Genomic DNA, 15,738 nt, shown 5'->3' with positions numbered 1-15,738 from the left:
GAAAAATTGGGATTAAGTTAGATATCAAAGTAAATTTCCTAACTGGGCAGACTGCCAAAGATGGACGACTTACACACATATAAATGAATTATTACATAGTTTTTAGGAAAAATACCAAGCTACTAGTTTGATTATTTACATTTATTTATATTTTTTGCACGCATGGTACAATAAAGGTTTTTTTGAATAATTTTCTTAGTTAAGCAAAAGGGAAGAAAGTACTTTTATGGATTACACACACACTGTATTTAAGGCCACTGCCCACAGTACTTTGCTAACATGCTGTGTATCTTCTAAATGACGCACGTATCCGTGCGTGTATTCATCCACTATGAGTATGTATGCATTCCTCTTTCAACCCAACGAGCTGATTTCTAATGCAGGAAGCTGAAAGCCAGTGAGTGCCTAGGTACTGTCCATAGAACATCCAGGTCAGTGTGTCCCCAGTTATAAAATTATCTTTAGTTAAAATTTCTACAGCCAGAACTTCCCAAGATATTCTTCTTTGTTTTTATTTTCTTCTTGTGGTCTCCTTATTATTTCCCCTTTAGAGAAATGGGTCATATTGACCTGCGGTAAAAATTGAAAACACAAGATGTTAGCATTTGAGGAAATGAAAATGGAAGTCTCTGTACTTCTAAGGTCTATGGCTCTATGATTAGAGTCAAGGGAAGAACCAGTCTATCAAATTAGCCAAATACAAGAAGAAGAATATGTACTAGCTACGGTGCATTGATACTGTGTGCCAGCTAATGCACTAAATGCTTTGTACTCATTGTTTCCTTTCATTCTTACAAGACTGAGGATCACAGATATCAAATTTCACCTTGTAATTTATCAATGTCGTTATGTAAACTCTGGTAGACAGAACAACAACTCCACAAAGAAATCTGTGTCCTAGCCCTGGCCGGTTTGCTCAGCGGTTAGAGCGTCGGACTGCGGTACAGAGAGACCCGGGTTCGGTGTCCGCTAAGGGCATGTACCTCGGTTGCAGTTTGTCCCCGGCCCTGGTTGGGTCGTGCGGGTGGCAGCCACTCGATGTGTCGCTTTCACGTCGATGTTTCTCTCTCTCTCTCTTCCTCTCTCTCCCTCCCACTCTGTCTGAACAAAAAATGCAAAAATGTCCTCGGGTGAGGATTAAAAAAAAAAAAAGAAAAGAAATATGTGTCCTAATCCCTGGAACCAATGAATGTGTTTCTTTATGTGGCAAAAGGATTTAGCAGATAAAATTAAGTTAAGAATTTTGAGAGGGGAAGATTATCCTGTATCCCAATGTATTTACAAGGGTCATTCTAAAAGAGAAGCAGACATGAGAGTCAGCAAATAGATGTGACTATGGAAACAGAGGTTGGAGTGATGTGCTTTGAAGGTGAAGGAAGGAACCATGAGCGAAACAATGCAGATGACTGCTAGACAGCAATCCCCACCCCCACCCCGAGCCTCCAGCAGGAACGCAGCCTAGTGACACCTGGATTTTAGCCCCATGGACCCATTCAGACTTCTGACCTCCAGTATTGTAAGATAATAACTTTGTATTGTTTTACACTGCTAAGTTTGTGGGTTTTTGTTACAGTAGCAATAGCAAACTTATACACAAACCAAGATCTATCTAATTCCTCTGCTATATTGCCATATGATGTGTATTTTAGCTGACTCACCAGATGGTTGGTTATATCAGGCAAATTAAGCTGACAGAGAGCAATAATTTCTCTCTAATTAATGTAGGTCATATCCTCTTCATATTTGAAAATTATTTCATGAAACATGATCTCTGTTTCCTCTGTGTATGTTAAGGAAGTGTGTTTTTTCAGTAAATTGCTACAGATGTAGTTGTGTGTGTACTCTGTCCAAAACAGATCATGATTTATTTAAGAATGAGTAATAACAAGTTTAATATTGTATTCAGTCATCAGTGTGTACTTACTGTATAACTGCTTAATCAACCAGTTTAAACATGCATATCTATTTGGCCACTCAAGTTAATCCTTTTGAGTGTTTTTTTTTTTTTTAATGAGGTGAAAACCCAACTATAGTTAACGTATCATCAAAATAGACTTACAAACCAGCATAATTATAACCATCTTTATCTATAATCTTCCTTTAGCAGGTATTATGGGATTAAATTCTTTCTCCCAAATACCAGTCTCTCTGGTAAAGTTAGCTGAGGTAAATCTTCAGTCTTTAAGGGAGAGAATCAGTGTGTTCATTTCTCTTTCACTTCACAAAGCTAAGTTAGGCAGAGATGCAACTTTCTAAGGGAAGATGATAATTGCCACCATGCTGACAATACCTTTCATTTGCCCAATATTTATTGAGCATTGTATGTTATAAGAGTTGATATTACATTGCTGTGCAAGCCAGTCAAAAAAATGAGGTTGACTTTCAAATATGTGAGAAAAGAATAATAATAAAAACACAAAAATCAAGAAGGTCTATGAAGAAAAAGTAGTAGAATGAAAAGTGAATGTGCTTGTGAAACCACCATCTGGTTTCAATACACAGAAGAGCAAAAAAATTGGAGCAATAACTATCTCAGACATAACTGATTTCATTATGAATAAATACTCATAGGACATTTAGATTTTATTTTATTTATTTATTTATTTATTTATTTATTTATTTATTTATTTATTTTTTATCCTCACCCAAGGACATTTTTCCATTTTTTGTTCAGATAGAGCGGGAGGGAGAGAGAGGAAGAGAGAGAGAGAAACATCGACGTGAAGGGACACATCGAGTGGCTGCCACCTGCATGACCAACCAGGGCCGGGGACAAACTGCAACCGAAGTACGTGCCCTTAGCGGGAACCGAACCCGGGTCTCTCTGTACCGCAGCCCGACGCTCCAACCACTGAGCCAAACTGGCCAGGGCAACATTTAGATTTTATGTAGAGCAAATGGAGAAAGACCATTAACTCCAGATCTCACATATTGGCTCATTTGTTTAGTTGACAGAAGAATCCACTAACATTCTTTTTACCACAAGTCCCTTCTACCAATGACTGGATCTCAAAACAATGGTAGAGTAACCAACACTTTAAAGCAACATTTTGGATCTGTCCTTTGACACCAGAGAATGAGCATTTGTCTTGCCGTCTCTTTTAGTCCTTGCCATTCAAGAGGCTGTCAAATGTTGCCATTGAATGTGACATGTCCAGGAAAAATACCATCAACTCAGAAGGTGACCTTGATTTTTTATCATAATTACTCCTTTTGCACCATTGAGAAGAGTCACTGTCTTTCAAAGAGAGCTTATGTGAGGCATTGAAAATACATTTTTAATTTTAAAATGGAGTTTTAGGTCTCCTTCAGCTGAAACATGTTATATTGACTATGTAAAAAAGGAGGCTTGCTCCACTTAAATCTTGCCTCATTCTCGAGAGGTAAAGTCTCGGGTTGTTTATGTATCTCTCAAAATCTGAATACATAACGACCAGGGTTTATTTGTTTTCTCTCCATGCCTGACATTTCATTATTAAGCAACCTACCAACAAAGATTTTATGTGTAAGGATACTGCTAAGTAGTCTACTTGCTGTAGCTCCCTGGAAATAGCTAAAGACAAAAGATAAGTCTGGTCTTACAGAAAGATATTAAGACATGTTCTTATATTTTTATTTTCTTGATATTTTATGATTGTTCAAAATTGGCACTGTCTTTTCTCTTTGGGATAGACTATGCTTTGTTTCCTTTCATCACAATGAGGTCAGAATTATTCTAGCACTACTGCTAGCCGTCATAATTCAGTAAACAACTCTCTTATTGAATTTATCTGACCCAACCAGCAGTCACAATCCTTCCAGGTCTTCTCTTGGGGTTAGGGGGAAAGAATAGAAGGATATCTGCTCATTTTATTGTTTTACTTAGACAGAACATAAGGGCCCATGGCGAGTACCCAGATGTATTTTTTACAAAAATTAGAATAATAGTGGGCAAATTTGCTGTTGATCCTTCATATGTTAAAAGTTCATTCATTCATTCAATATATAGTCTTTTAAGCACTGAGAATATAGCCATGAACAAAATTAGACAAATCACTTACCTCATGGGGATCATATTCCAAATGAAGATTTTCACAGGAAATTTGCTTATCTTACATATTCATTTACTTTTCTTCCTTATTGCAGATATATAGAATATCATTTGGAAAGGACCCAGAGAACTTAGAGATTTTTACTTAATGCCATCTTGTTTTCGAGAAGAGAGAAAAATTACCACATAGGATTGTCAGGCCTTCAGTAGAATATATACCCAAGGATTTTTCTCCACTAAGAAGTTTTCTTTTTCTTATCTGTCATTACTTAGGATTCTGGTTGCAGGAGACAGAAATCAAAATCAAATCAGCTAAGGAAAAGAGGGAATTTAGTGCCTGGGAGAGGATTCCAGAGGTAGAATATTGGGGGGCAGAAGATGCAAATGATGTTGAACTCTCTTTCTCCTTCTCCCTTGCCTCTCTCTCTTTCTTTGTCTCTGTTTCCAACTCTGATTTTTTCTTTATATTAGTGTTATTCTATCCTTACAGAGATGGACTTTTCCAGACTATTTCCTGGGGGGGGGGGGGGGTTGGTGCAATTGTTTTACATAGAGTAGGTATACTTTACCTCTAGAGAATGGGGAAAGATTTGAATGAGGCAAATCTCTATGCTCTGGCAAAAGAAAAGCATGCTGAAGAAAACTCCAGGATTATATCACTTCTGCTCCATGATCTCAGACAATGCATAAAATATCTGTATACAAAAGCTCAGCTTTTTGTCTGGCCAGTGTGGCTCAGAGATTAAGCATCGACCCATGTACCAAGAGGTCACTGGTTCAATTTTCCAGTCAGGATACACACCCAGATTGTAGGCCCAATCCCCAGTGTGGGGCATGCAGGAGGTGGCCAATCAATGTTTTCTCTCATTGATGTTCTCTCTCATCGATGTTTCTATCTCTCTCTCCCTCTCACCTCCTCTCTACCTAAAATCAATAGAGAAAAAAAAAAATTAAAACAAAGCAAAAAAAAGCTCAGCTTTTCCTATGTACCTATCCCTGGGCCAGATCATGTGACCATGACAACATGAAGTTGTTACCTAAGGGCATTGTTACCTAGGAGGTGGGAGTGGAATACTAAAAAGAAATTTCTAATCTCTTCCCACAATCTCACTGCTCAGTAGGGTTCATGAAGCAGGTTGTCTCTGACCAAGCTTATGGGAGAAGTTTGCTCCTTTTCTACCATGTGCTCTTCAAAATACAAGTCAATGAAGATGGGTTCTCAATCTACCCTCAATACCTAGGACTCTGCGTGGCACTTGGTAGGCAGCAAAAGGTGGTTGAATGAGGAGGAAATACTAGAGGATATTGTCCATGAAAACAAGAAAAGTAAACTAAGAAAGAAGAAACCAAAAATTTCTGAGAAACAAGGGTTATGGTATAAGGTGGAAAAAATGGAAATTTCCAATATAATGTTAAAGCAACAGGATTCAAGATTAATCAGTTTAGACTGGGGCAGATCAGAATGCTTGAGAGAAGATAATATTTATAGACTACTTAATGTATTTAATGTTTGAACATATAGGAAAAAAGTGTACATAGACAGAGAAGAGTTTTGATAAATTAGTGATAAATACATGGAAACACTGACAAAGAAAATTAGCAAGATATATCTTTGGGATTACAAAAAACATGAAAAATGAGATGTGAAAGAAAAAAAGATGCTCAAAATATACAAAATGACTGCATTGTCAATAACATCTCATCATCATAACAATGTAAACAATGATAATCAATTTACCTGAACTTTTAAATAACCCATCAGGAGAACCCGGGCAGAGGTGTATTCTGCAGCCTTGCATAGGGTGGGACTGTGGGTAATGTATGAGAAAGAGCTAAGCTGTTATCCAAGCTGGAAGCCAATATGTAGGGCTTAACACTGAAAAATCAAGGAGTAGCAATATAAGCATGTTATTTAGTGATGTGAAGTAATATAAAAATAATCAATTAAGCAAAATAAAAATGGTCACAAGAAACATGGTGAAGGGGTGCAGAAAGCAAGCTTATATAACTGTGCGGCTCTCTAAGCTATGGGTATGAACATCTTTTAATAAACATCAACAGTACATCAGAAATGTTGATAGTGACTCTTCCCACGTGCTGGCAACCTTTGATACAAACCTCTGAAGCGATCATTTTCAAGCTATTGATTTCTGCTCTCCTTCATGGCCTCCCTCCTTCCTTCCACATAAAACAAAAGTCATTTTTCTACTTTGTGAGGGTCCTAGAAACCTCAAGCCTTCCTTCACCAAAGGAATGACCATCTCATGGTGAGTTTCAGGCAGTAGGGCCGCTAATGAGGAGATTGTTTCAGGCCCCTCCTACTGCTCTTTCTTTTTTTTTTTTATCCTCACCCGAGGATATTTTTTCCATTTTTTGTACAGATAGAGTGGGAGGGAGAGAGAGGAAGGGAGAGAGAGGAAGGGAGAGAGAGAGAAACATCGACGTGAAGGGACACATCGAGTGGCTGCCACCCATACGACCAACCAGGGCCGGGGACAAACTGCAACCGAAGTACGTGCTCTTAGCGGGAACCGAACCCGGGTCTCTCTGTACCGCAGGCCGACGCTTTAACCGCTGAGCCAAACTGGCCAGGGCTCCTACTGCTCTTTCAATCACTCCACATGGCTTACCATTGCCTGGTTGACTTCTACCGAGGCAGACCTCCCAAGAGAGCTGTGAGAAGTTGGCACTTTTGAGATTCATTTGGCTCTCTGGATCTCCTCCTCCTCCTCCTCCTCCTCCTCCTCCTCCTCCTCCTCCTTCTCCTCCTCCTCCTCCTTCTTCTTCTTCTCCTTTAAGCTTTATATAGCCTAGAGTTTTTGGAAGTTCAAGAGGCCACTTCAGGTCTACCTTGTTAGTCATCTCTAATCAACCTTGATGCATTCCCTATAGTGAGAAAGTGCTTTTGGCACTCGGTCACCCAACTTCTTATCTGTGAATACAGGAGAAAGTATCGGTGGAAGAGCCACCTGAAACACGGCAGTTGTACACAGAGCCGTCTATATAGTTTCTGAGACACGGTTTCTTTGTTCATGTATTTTATAGTGCACTAGGTTTCTATTTTGGCTGTGCTAAATCACCACAACCATAGTGGGTTTCACTGGGCTAAATCAAGGTATCAAAAGGTTGCATTCATTCCTGGAGAGTCTAGGAATACACACACACACACACACACACACAAACACACACACACATATTCTTTCTTGTTCATGTTGTTGGCAAAATTGAGTTCCTTGTGATTGTAGGAATGAGATTTCCATTTTCTTGGGAGTCTTCCATTGAGGGTCATCCCGTGCTTCTAGAAAATTCTCAAATTCCTTGGCTCATGGCCCTGTTTCTCTACCTTTAAATCCAGCAATGATGGGTCTCTTTCCTTCAATCATCTGACCCTTCTTTCTTTGTCATATCTTTCTGTGACCACAGCCAGAAAAGAGTCTCTACTTTTAAGGATTCCTACTGTTACATTGGGCCCATCCAGATAATCAAGAAAAGTTTCTCCATCTCAAGGTCCTAATGTTAATCACATCTGCAATTCCCCTTTGCCGTGTGAATGAGCATATTCACAGGTCCTGTGGAGTAGCATGTGGATGTGTTTGGGTGGCAATTACTCTGGCTACCACATCCAGTTTGGGGGCAGAATTAAGAGGGTAAGAAGAATTTGTGGGTGCAAGCACATGTGCATATGTACATACTATCACTATGAATAGATAAGTACCCTTTAAAAGCTTTCAACTGTATAAACAAAAACTTTAATAAAGGATTATAAACATGTGTCAGTGTTGCAAAGAATAGTGTCTTTCCCCCGATTCTTTCTTCTTCAAATGAATTAGACTACAATCTGTTGTTGTGTGTGCCATAGAGATACTAATTACATATCATTTTGGCTGAGTTCAAATGCAAAGAAAATAATCTTTACTCCTACTTCTAGGGGCAAAAGTTCTAAATTGAAACTATTAGATGGACCACTTTCTCTGAGTTGAATTTTCTGTAGAAGAAAAGATTCAATACATTTAATTAGCTGTTTTGTGGAGTGAAGAATATTAAACTGCTAAACCTATGGAAACATGGCCTCTCTATACAGCCTTGGCCAGTGTCTTGAATATAGACTAAAACATTGTTATACTAAATTGCCACTGATTCAAGTCTAAGACTATTTGAATAGATTCTAAGTAACTATAAATATGTTGACAAATGAATTGTCCAATTCTTATTTTATTCATTGGAAATTATATGTAAACCATTCTTGAGGTAAGACATCTTACCTCAAGAATGCTAGGATCCTTATAAATCTTCAAATAGCCAGACTTTTGATAAGTTCTCATAAAGATTTTTTTTTTTATTCTATCCCTTTTCACTTCCTGATCATTAAGAATTTTCAAGCATGGGACTGAAATATTTTATAACTAAGACTCGGGCACAGCGGCAGGTTGTTAAAGGACTGTTATAGTTGCTACTGTATCACTGGTGGTTGCTCTGGACCCCTTGTGACTCTCAAGTGGTGAAAAAGATTGGAGCCATGTTGAGAAACATATTCATGTGCTGACCTATGCCAGGAGTGCTAGTTCAGTTGTTTGGTGTCTTGGTAATTTCACTATTGATATCTCTGCCCTAGGTCTTGAAGAGTGGAGGTAGTTGTTCTTTTATTGCTGTAGGATGGGACAGGCCACACGTGTGCTATAGTTATCCCTTGTCTGAAGAAGTGGCATTTAATTGTTACCTCACCTCTTAAGGCTAAAGCTAACGTTGTTTTCTTTTTTCTTGCCTCTGTTTAGCAGTGGCTCTGAAAATAGCAGTAACTGCTAGTTACTCCTTAGAATTGTTTCAGATGTTATATCTTTCATCCTCCTGCACACCTGATCCAAGCATGGTGGCTCACTGTTAACCAGGCTCACCAGAACCACCATTTCAACCAGATTTACCCCATCTGAAGGTGCAAAATAGGGTGTATAATAATGTACTCTTGATGCTTTCCTGCTCATAAAATTAGTTTAATAAATATTTAAATCAAAGGGTTTAGCCCAAACCATGTGTATATCTATAACCACTCATACATCTATTAATTTTTTCTTCCTTAATTCAATCTATGTATGTATGAATAACCTACTATGTTAGACACTGTCCTTTAGTGTTTGAAACATCATCATCATCATCATCATCACAGTATTATTGAACATTAAACCTTCCAAACATATATTTAGAGTGAGAGACAGAAACATAACATAATAAAAAAGAAACGTTATAATTGTTGTGATAGCATTAGTAACAATGCGCTATAAATGCAAAGAGGAGAAAAATTATTTTTAACATGAAATCTAAAAATATACCTATTAAACAAAAGAAAGAGGACTGTGTTCCTAGATAAAAATATTTGTAAGCTTCTAAAATGTATAGTATCACACACTCAATGCAAGGGGTCAGAAAAATTGCTAAACTATTAACCACATCTGATTTAAAATGGAGTGAAATATTTTATATCCTGACACTTGTTGTTTGCAGAATAACACAGGAAGCTAACTACTTCATATACAAGACAATACATTTTAAATACAGGATCAGTGCAGCCTGAGACCTGAGGATCCCTGGAACTCAGTGACCCCAAAAGCTATAAACTTTCCCAGGAAATAATAGACTTCTACTATAGACTTCAGGGCTTACAGCAGCAGCATCATAATTAAGCAAAATCAATATGCCTTTATCATCACAAAATGTTGCATATATAGATAAATATTTATAAGTTCTCTACAAAAAAACCCCAACAATTTTCACATAAATATGAAATGGACACAAATACAGACCCAAAATTATATATAAAGCCAAAGGGAAGTTTAATTTGTTTGCTCATTTGAGTAAATGAGGGAAGTCTGAAAACTCCATTAGAAAAAGAACAATTTTATTTTCTTAGAAAGACATTGCCATCTGAAAGTCACCACTATGGTTCAGTAAAAGCACCAGTGCGCATACTTAGTCACATATTATTAATAAAAGATAGTTGGAGGACCAATTAGAATTGGATTCCTTGATTGACTGATTGATTGAGTCAATCAAAACAATGTCTTGAAAATTAAAAGATGTATAAAATTGGACAAAATCTCAGTCCAATCACAAAGTAATTTTACTTGAACTTTCCTTAACATTGGCTTATACCACCTGGAAAACGTCTTGATGATGAGCTGCATTTTCTGTTGACTTTGATAGTGTTAGATTCTCTTCAAAGGATTACTCTCATTACCAGGAAAGAGCACAATCACACTCATCATCAGGACGTACAGTACCTTGGTAATACCAACATCCCTAATTTCTCGTTCAAACAAACATCCTGTGTGGTTTTTTTGAAGTCTTTTCTCATGACTATCTGTTCTCACAGAACAGGTGAAGGTTAATATCAGTGATTCTTCTTACAACTTGCTCTCTTTACCTCTAAAAACTCTGTATGTTTCTTAGCAAGCAGGGACATCAGGGGTGTTGATAGTTACTCTTTCATTTTTATTGTTAAAAAATATGTACTCATGGGAAAACAAAACAAAACAGTTGAGGATAAAAAGTAAAATCCTTGACTCTCCCACTCCCTCATCTTAACAAATCCTCAGCGGTAACCACTTAACACTATTTTGTTTCCATTCAATTATTTTCTCTTCACTTTCATAAATATGTCCACACCCCAGTTCTTATTTAACACATATAGAATTATACTTTATTAGTCTGAGAAAATGAAGTTTAACCTAATGAAGAGAAAATAACAGCAATTCATCATTTCACTGTTATTTATTTATTTTTAATCCTCACCTGAGGATACTTTTCTATTTATCTTCAGATAGAGTGGGAGGGAGAGAGAGGGAGAGAAAGAGAGAGAGAGTAACATCAACATGAGAGAGACACATCGATTGGTTGCCTCCCGCATGACCTCGACCAGGGGCAGGGATGAACCACAACCAAGGTACATGCCCTTGGCCAGAATCGAACCCTTGACTCATTGGTCCGTGGGCTGATAATTCACCACTGAGCCAACCATTTTATTGCTATGTAATTTTAGAATAAACTCAGAACTTTGAAGTTCTTTAGGTTCAACTAAATTTTTACAAAAATAATGTTCAAATCTGATATAGACCCTCCCCTGATTGATAAAGACTGGAGAAATCTACCTGGTTGGAAGCCTGATTTCATTGCTTTCTTTCTTCTTCTTCTTTTTTCTTAAATCCTCATTTGAGGATTGCTTTTTGGAGAGAGAAACATCAGTGTGAGAGAGAGACATGGATTGGTTGCCTCCCACATGACCCCTACTGGGCCAGGGATCAAACCTGCAATCCAGGCAGCGTGCCCTTGACTGGGAATTAAACCTACAACCCTCCACTCTAACCACTGATCCAAACAGCCAGGGCCCATCACTTTCTTGATATTTGACTTTAAGCAAGGTGCCTTAACATTTTGTTCCTCAGTCTCCCAATCTAAAAAAAAATAGGGATATAATACCATATGCTTCAAACTGTTCTTGTGCAACTAAGTGAGTTAACATATGCAAAACAGATATTGGCACATCTTAACACTATATTTTAGTGATAGCCATTACTGTCATAATGATTCAGTGGCTTCCTATTTTATTGTTCTAGGTCTTAAACCTATAAAATTACTGATAAGGCACTGCATGCTTGCCTCCGCCTCTCTTTCCAAACCATTCCCTGTTCACACATTCTTCAGTGGATAGGGCTCCTCCACCCTCAGGTCTTTGCATAAGTAACTTCCTCTGCTCTCCCTTCATTTTGCAACCTTATGCCCTTCTCTGGGTACCTTTCACATCCTTTTGTTTTAACTGAACGCTCACTTTCTGAAAAGTCTTTAATGGCTCTCAGACTAAGTCAGGTCTCCTTTTATTAAAGTGAACAGTAATTACATATTCATCATCCCAAAGGGGTCATTTATGAGAGTGAAAGAGCAGCCATAAATTGAAATTGTCCCAGACAAACCAGGACATATACATTTTCTTTTTCTTTTTTTAATCCTCACCTGAGGATATGGTTTTGTTGATTTTTAGAGAAGGGGGAGGGCAGAGAGAGACAGAGGCTGAGAGAGAGAGAGAGAGAAAGAGAGAGAGAGAGAGAAACATCAGTTGGTTGCCCCCTATATGAGCTCTGAACCAAGAATTGAACCTGCAACCTTTTGTTGTATGAGACAATGTTCCAGCCAACTGAGCCACCCAGCCAGGGCAGGACAGATACACTTTCTACCTATAATACACTGCTTTGGCACCATTTACTTTTCTTTTATACATTGACTTACAATTGTATTTAATTAATCATGCAAATGTTTGTTAGTGTTTTATTTTTCTGCTGTAAACTCAATGTGTCTTAATCATCACTGTTTCCCAGCTCCTAGCACAGTGCTGAACACATCACCAAAAAGTTGTTAAATAAAGGAGTGAGTAGTAGTTTTTGTTGTATCAAAGTCAGGTCCTATACTATGCTGTGTCAGGCCAGTCACGCGTGCAGAAGCCTGACTTTTTTCTCATTTGAAGCAATCTTAATCTAACTTCCTCCCCCCTGGCCTTTGGCCTTCATCTAAGTCCTACTTTAAGAGGTAGCATATTCATCATGACATAATTCTAGTGTAGATCTTGAACTCTTGCAACTGTGTTCTTACCCTTGACAGCTTTCCTATATTTTTGCTTTTCAAAGATACATCAGTGGCATTTGTGTAAGGCAGTAACTTATAGTGGGAACTGTTACTTGTGTAATTATAGGGAACTGGGCACACACCAGGCCAGTGGAGTCTGGGGCCATACACACTTCAATGAGTGGCTCAGACAACAGGCTTATTTATATAGTAACATGGAAATGACAGTTTTTGAAATGGAAACAATATTTACATTATCTCAAGGTTTCTATTTATATAGTAGAAGTAATATTTAAATGATCAAGTATATTTTTAGATATTTTAGAATGTCCAAAAAGTATTAATAGTATTAATATTCAGAACTACAGATAAAAAATACAAAGAAAATCTTCTAAAATGTATACAATTTTTACATTTAGTGACTTGGTTCTTCTGCATTGCCAAGGTAAGACGTCTAAGTAGGTCACATTTCAATGATAGTAGTTTCTATGTTTGGCTCTTTTGTAGATTACTGTGGATGCCATGTCTGACTCACTTGTTCAGGAGGATTAGGTGTGTAGACTCTCCCTGGATCACATTCCATGGTTATAGCAATGTACACACTCCAGTGAACAGGAAATTGGATCAGAAAATGAAAACCAGTTAGAGAGTGGAACATAAGCATGTATGTCTTTAGCAACACAATCTTTTTATTTTTAATTTTTTTATGCCTTTGGACCTCATTGACCCAACCCCATTCCATTACCTTCTTTGGAATGAATTCAGATCATAATTATATTTGTATCAGTGTAAGAATTTAATTTTGTTAACTAGTTTAATTTCAGAACCACCTCTTTCACCACCTTAGTATGCTAAAGTGTTCCCTTAAAAACCCTTTGAAAAGTCTTAGTGATCCTAGAGATATTTATATATACATTCCATTCATGCCACTGAGTCCATTCATTCAGCATGATATTTGCTGAGAATTCCCTCCTCAGTATAATGAGTCAGTAAAATTTTAACACGAGAAACAGTAACTTCAGCCTCTTTGATTTTCACTTACCATAAAGGACAACATCGATATCCATTTTCTATCATTCCCTAGCTATAGTTTCTTCATTATCACTATTATCCAATTTTTCTAGGGGAAAAATATGTTTCCTGATTTTATTTCCTCTTTCTTTGAGAAGTTTCAGGGTTCAGGATCACTTTCTGGTTTCCCACAACTTTTCACATTTCTCAGCTGCCACCTCTATTATGTGAGAGTATAAAACAGTATTTTTAGGAATCTCTGCAGCCAGTAAAATCTTCACCAGTCACATTTCCTTATTCTTTTTCTTCTTATTTATGATTTGAATATGAACTATTTCACAAGATTATGAACTGACAAGTAACTGTTCATAGTGACGGTTAAGATTTCTTATTTGAAACTAATGCATACTTGGTAATAACAAGTATTTTTTCTTCTTTAAATTCAAAATGATCTTGATGGCAATAAATCACTTAGTTAGAAAACAGTTTTTTTCCAGTTGAATACAATTGGAATGTTTTTGCTGAGTTCATGCTGTCTTTTATGATGATAAAACATCTAGTCAATTTGCTAGAAAAGATGGATTTGGTTGATTCACTGATAGCTTTATTATAGGTAAAAGTAGTGTCTGTAACCACTCTAGGTGACAAAAGCCATCTTCAAATTTGCCATTTTTTTTCTAGCTGTACTTAGCTAGCTTAATAATATCTCCATTTGAAGAACATACGAAGTATATCTTCCCCAGTAGTTATAACTAGATGCAAGAATGGTGTTAGAGGTGAATTGAAAAGAAAAACAAAGTGAGGAAAATGAAAACTAAAGCTGAGTTTTCCTTTCGCTAATCCCTTAGGCACATTTCATTTATAAATTCACTAGATGAGGCTTTCTGGCCTCTTTATTTTGGTATTTTTTTTGTAGAATACTGCCATTAGTCTAATTTAGATCCAGTATTCAGCTCTTTATTTCCACTGGAGAATGTATAACCAAAAAACATTGTTTTTTAATTAAGTAGAATCAGTCATTTAAAAATCTGAAGGTACTCATCTATATCTACCTCTAACATTTTTCATTTAAATACAAGATTCTAATAAAGTCACCACCTCTCCCTTCATTTTAAAAATAATCAAACCATTACAAGAAAAACAAATATAAAATATATTTTTCTCCAAATAACTATTTCTCTAAAATATATAGAAAAATAATAATTTTTAATCCAACTTCAACCCAAGTAAAAACCAGCAGCAGAAAATATAGAAGTTATCTTTGTAATAAAATTACTAATTTGGAATAGCTAGTTTTCCTGAATTAATAAGAGACCAGCAATCTTAAGGAGGTATGATGGCTAAAGATACACCACATTTAGCAGTTGTTACACAGTTCATTATATTATCAAAATGTGAGCATTTTTAAATTTATTTTCCTCCTTATTGATTTTAGAGAGAGGAAGGCAGAGGGAGAGATAGAAACATTGATGAGAGAGAACATGGATTGGCTGCCTTCGCACACCCTCCACTGGGGATCTGGCCCACAACCTGGGCATGTGCCCTGACTGGGGATCGAACCAGTGACCTCGGTGCATGGGTCGATGCTCAACCACTGAGCCACACAGGCCAAGCAAAATGTGAGCATTTAGATAGCAACAATTCTCAGTTCCTCTAAACCCTCAGTGGCTGCCATTGTTCTCAGAGGTTTTGGGCCTCCTTTCCATGCCCACAGCCATCCTATTTGACTAAAATTTCCCAGTAGGTTTTAATCAGAGTGTAGAGCTTGATTTTAAACTGCGAAGAGTTTGTTTATCTGCTGAACAAAATGCTTCCTACTGACTAGCACAGGTCAGGCAGGTGCAAAATTATTCTAGATTTCTTTGTAAAGTTTATGATGGTGATACAATAGTGCTTAACTTTTAAAATTATATTTGCAAAGTTTTGGAAGGTTTATGAATGTGAAGGCAAAGGCAGTCTGTTGAAAGGTACAGTGGTTGAAAGTCTGACCTTCCCAGTTCCAGAGACGGGGGCTGACTATTCTGTTGTCATTACCTCCTGGCTGAGTCCTGGGGCTCGTGACAGGCTTGTTGAGCTTCTGCATTCTCACTTAT

The sequence above is a fragment of the Molossus molossus genome, unplaced genomic scaffold (genome assembly GCF_014108415.1).
Source record: "Molossus molossus isolate mMolMol1 unplaced genomic scaffold, mMolMol1.p scaffold_m16_p_1, whole genome shotgun sequence".
Lineage (NCBI taxonomy): Eukaryota > Metazoa > Chordata > Mammalia > Chiroptera > Molossidae > Molossus > Molossus molossus.
Note: the sequence above shows the minus strand (reverse complement) of the source record.